Genomic DNA, 5,000 nt, shown 5'->3' on the forward strand with positions numbered 1-5,000 from the left:
AGCCATTATTCACAGTGTGACTACGGGACATTACTCACAATTAGTATCAACTTATTTCCCGTTTATCTGTCTTTCTGTTTCCCTTTTTTTTTTAGGAGAGCTAAAGCAATGCCATAGCATTTTTGAGTTTCTGTTCATTACGATCTAGTGTCATGTTAGCGGTACAGTGAGTTTACGCGGACTGACACACTGTTGGTGAGGAAAGCCAGAGTTCCTGCTGTGCTTGTAAGTACAAAGGCATTATGATTTTCACGTCGGTAAGTTTAACGAACATTTGCGTAATTTGGTCTGTCTTCTGGAAATGTTCGTGTGAGAATTATCGAGTGTACTACTATTAGTCTCTTGTTCGTAGATGAAAAAGGAAAACAAAAAGAACATTAGGTAAGGCTGATTATTAAACAGTAAAATTATGCTTACAGGTGAAGATGAAATCTGCATTTACTATTATTGCTGAGAATTCTTAGGTGTAATTATCAACTGCTAGCGATATAAAAAATCTCATGAGGCTCAAGGAACATAACAATAAGCAGTAAGCAAAGGCAAAATTCAGACTTACAGTTTTCGAAGAAGAAAAAATGGTAGAAATTCCTCTTTTCATTCCATCTCCATTAATCATAATTTCATTGGGAGATGATCAGCCTTTTTAAGTTCTTATTTTTCTTTTTTGGAAAATTAAAAAGAAAAAGGTTGGTGTAAAAGAAATTACGTTGGCTTAGCTCAGCTAGCAACTACCACCAGTCACACTTTATTGAGGTAAAGTGTGTACGTGTAAGATATATATATATATTTTGAAGAGCCGTTCTTTAGGAGGATATCAAGGCGATATCAATTTGCATCAACTGTATTGACGTAAAAGTGAGCAATCGGGCTACATGTTGAAAGGGGGGGAAAAAGCGTTAGCTCCATTTTTCTTTTTCCATCAACCTGTTACTTGTTCTTAGACTTAGGACCCTAGGCAGTATCATTCTCAGTGCCAACATATTTGCTACAATATATTGTGTGAATGAGAGGGAGATACCACGTACTCTACCAGTGAGTGTGGAGACGCGTCGTTGGGGAAACCCTCCCCGTCCCCTTACGCTAAAAGGTGCACAGTATGCTCGTTTTTATCTCTTTTTTTTTTATTCTTTTTTTTCTCTTTTTTTTTTTATATATTTTTTCTAATTTATTTATTTAGGGTGCGCAAGGTGATAAACCTTATTGAAATTCCTCATAAGGTTTAAAATGGCTGATTCACGAACATGGGCAAGAAATCACCCACTCTAGTCTGGTTTATGGTTAAGCATTGATTTGGCTAGTTGGTAGACCTTAGGTAATAGGGTTAAAGAGAAAAAAAAAATATTAAAAAAAAAGAATAGTACGTTTCATTTTGTCGATGTGCTTTTCTACCAGTACTGTCTTTTATGTGTAATATGTAGAGAGAGAAAGATGAGAGAGAGTGCGCGAAAGAGAGAGAAGGAATGTGAATTATGGAATAATTGACTCTTCCCAGAAACATTACTCTGTGGTTATGTGTGGTTTTATACGCCCCCTGAAAGTTTTGAATTAATACGTTGTTTGTTCGTAAATAGTTCAAATTACTGTAACTAGCTCCATTATGAATACTTAATTAGCCATGAATATATTCCATAACACATCTTAACTGTACATTATCATTTACATGTCTAAAAATAACGACAGTTGATACACTCGAGAAGGGAGGATGTTGAAGTCCATCGTGAATGTGACGGAAAATGAGAACAGGGAGCAGAAAAACCATGGTATTTGTGCATTACAAACTGTAATGGAAAGAAAGGAGGAAGAATTTTTATCAACGTTGAAAGTGTGGGACACGTTATATAAGTACGAGTCTTTGGACTGCAGTATTTTACCTTGTAACAAAATTGTAAACCAGTGTATAGTAAGTTCTGACAATATGAAAGCTTGCTGTTCAGAGTTTAGGGAAATTTGTGAGAATCGATTGGACAAAATCTCAACTTGTTTGTAAGAGTTAAAGAAGAAATATTAAGGATCATAAACCAAAGAATGTTACTTTTGAAGTAATTTTTTTTTTCTTCTTCTTCTTCTTTTAATTATAATTACTATAATCATTACAGTTATTATTTAGAATAGAATCTTTCTGAAAATGTGAACTGGATTCCCACTGGGAGAAACTTTGACCTATTCTTATGTGTCTGTGTATATATTTTTCTTTTTCCTTTTTTTCGTGAGTTTCGTACTCTGATATTGACATGTTAATATTTTGTTTGAAATTAAATAAATATTTCTATACATGAATTTCATCTTTCTTCAAAACACAAATCCTTATTATTATACTAATCTTTTCATTATCTTTTGCTGTTCATTGTACTGTCTCTTTATTTACTTTTTTTTTTCTCCCCTTTCTTCTTTTCTTTTTCCTAGTTTATTTCTAGGGAAAAAAAAGGAATTTATATATATTTTCATTTCAAACTTTTTAGATTAGATAATCTCAAATGTGTTAACTTGAAGGGCAAGCCCGCTCACACCCTGGATTTTTATTATATATACGATTATTTTCTTCTTGTTGAGTAAACTGTTCTAATATGTATTTTTGAATTGGACATGTGCTTACACAAATAGAATAATTGATGGTAATGTAACTTTTCAGTGGTATTTTAGGTTAAAACTGTGATATACAGTGTAGACATTTTTCTCCGTTTGATTTGTTTTTGTCTAGATTTCCATTTCTAAGGCTCTCTTTGTATAGAAACTCATTGTGGAAAGAGAGAGAGAGAGAGAGAAAGAAAAAAAAAGGATGGTTTAGATTAATGGAAAGGAAAGCAAGATCGTTGTCAAATGATGTCATGTGACTTTAAATTTTTTGTGTCTAATATATAAGAAATAAAAAAACAACAAAAACAATGATAATGTCTAAATGTTTTCTGACTGTTTTAATGAAATATGACTGTACGATTGATCTAGTGTGTGAGTTGTATTTAAACGGTGTGAAAGACCTTTATTCTCAGCCCCTGATGACTCTGCCAAGGAGGCCAGTATGTGTGATCGGGTTTTGGTTATGAGGAAACGAAGTGAAGAAAAATAAGAAAAATTTGCTTGAAAATATCCCCACTAGATATCATTATTATTGATGGTTCTTATCATGATTATTGCTGTATTTTTTCATCTTTTTGGTGTCACATTAGTGCTTATCTTGATTACTCCATAACAAAAATTATGGTGGTTTGTTGCTTTTTCTTTTTTTTTTTTTCCTCCCCCCAGTCTCATACCTCCCCTTCTTAATCCCTTTAAATCATAGGTAATCGTTTTGGGTTGTCAGTTGCATTTAAAAGTCACATAGAGTCATTATTATTATTAATATCATTATTATTATTATTATTGTTCACTGCACTTGCAAAATATCTATAACTCGTAGTGTACCTTCATCCATTCTACCTTTCTGAGGCATGTTTTACTACTACTCTAACACAACCAAGATGCAGGCAACTAAAAATTCAACTTTATTTGATAAGAGATTAGACTATATGCTATCTTATCTCCAAAATCATGAAATTCCAGTTTATCATTTGATGACGAAGAAGAACTTTGCCTGGAAATTTTGGCTTCTCTGTAGATTGCCCTCCCCCGCCCTCTCCCAGGAAATATACCATCCCCCTTCCCCTTACACAACCACTACAAGTTTGGCGATGGAATCCAAAAGCATCCGCAGAAATTTTGCCAAGAAAGAGAAGAGTGGTTCTGAATATACTTGGTCATCATCCACATGAAATGGCTACCCTTATTCCCCGCTTAATAAAGTGGTCCCAAATGGAGGGGAGGTCAAACAACTAGTGAAGATCAAGTGTTATTATTCTCCTCTATTATTAAACATTCTCTAATTGGCCTCTGTCACACCCCTTTCAAAAATTTTATATATATATATATATATGATTGGAACCGATGCTTTCCCCAAGTGTATTAAAATATGCCTACGGTGATCAAAGATACCTGTCCAAAGATCCGTCCTCTTGACACTTCCGCCTCGTAGCTTCACAGTCGCCCTCATCTCCGCAAGATAGTCAGTCACCTTGGAAATGCACCAAAAAAAAAAAAAAAAAAAAAAGAGAAAAGAGAGAAAACATTAAATATTTCAATAATGAGAATAATTTGATATGAATCATGGACCAGTGTATCACTGAAAGACACATATTTTATTACTATGCTATTTTTTTTTTTTTTTTTTAAAGGAGGGGGGGTTGATTTGCATGGGTTGTTTGTTCAATTGTCTTTTTTTCCAACATGGCAAGATTTTTTTTTTATTTCTTTTTCATTTTTACTCCTGCCACACCCTCTCCCCCCCTTCATTTTTCTGGTTGCACTTTTTCAATAATTTTTTTCCCTCTTGCCCCAGATAATTATAATTCTTTTTTTTCAACCCTTGGATGCTTTTACTCCTTCAAATAAAAATAAAAAACTTGTGTAATGGTGACAATAAAAAACCTGAAACCTGAAAGCAGTAGTCGAAGCATGACTTCAGGTGTGATTAAGTGACCACACGCAAGACCTGTTGCTAGTGCCAATAAGCAGTGAAAATTTGTTAACTGATTCAGCCTTGTATGTTGCTCAAATTAAGTTAACTAAGGGAAAACATTTATTATTTACATCCACGTATATTAAGCATGTAAAAATAAGTACGGTGTATGTGATTGGTTCCTTTGATTCCTACATTACAAGGCTACAATAAAATATTTGCTCATTGAATTTAGCAAACTTTCACTCAACCTGTGGACAACACTGTCTGGAATCACATTTTTTTCAACAAATAAATCTATTACTATATTTCAATTACTGGAATTTCTGAAGGCTGAGTGTGGGAATGTATGTTCGGGAATGAATGCGAATATGGAATGACCAAGTAATAATTTAGTCAATCTACTTTATCAGACATATTTCAGATTCAGTAGGCTTAAGCACAGTGTCCACTCTATGTGCTTGTATTTAGGTTATGAATATGGTATTGTACATTAGAGTATTGTAACTAT

At 33.6% G+C, this 5,000-nt stretch overlaps 1 protein-coding gene across 1 annotated transcript in view; it reads left to right on the forward strand.

Annotated features, from left to right (window-relative positions):
• LOC122259633 (Lipophorin receptor 1) overlaps positions 1-5,000 on the forward strand; it is a gene marked incomplete in the record, with an annotated part of 583,594 nt that overhangs the window by 578,565 nt on the left and 29 nt on the right. Inside the window, 1 exon segment of the mRNA XM_086550094.1 lies at positions 1-5,000. This exon segment is cut by the window's left edge and continues 1,313 nt beyond it; it is cut by the window's right edge and continues 29 nt beyond it.

Source organism: Penaeus japonicus, unplaced genomic scaffold (assembly GCF_977035675.1).
Source record: "Penaeus japonicus unplaced genomic scaffold, GWHDUDI00000001_assembly GWHDUDI00000002, whole genome shotgun sequence".
NCBI classification, from domain to species: Eukaryota; Metazoa; Arthropoda; class Malacostraca; order Decapoda; family Penaeidae; genus Penaeus; species Penaeus japonicus.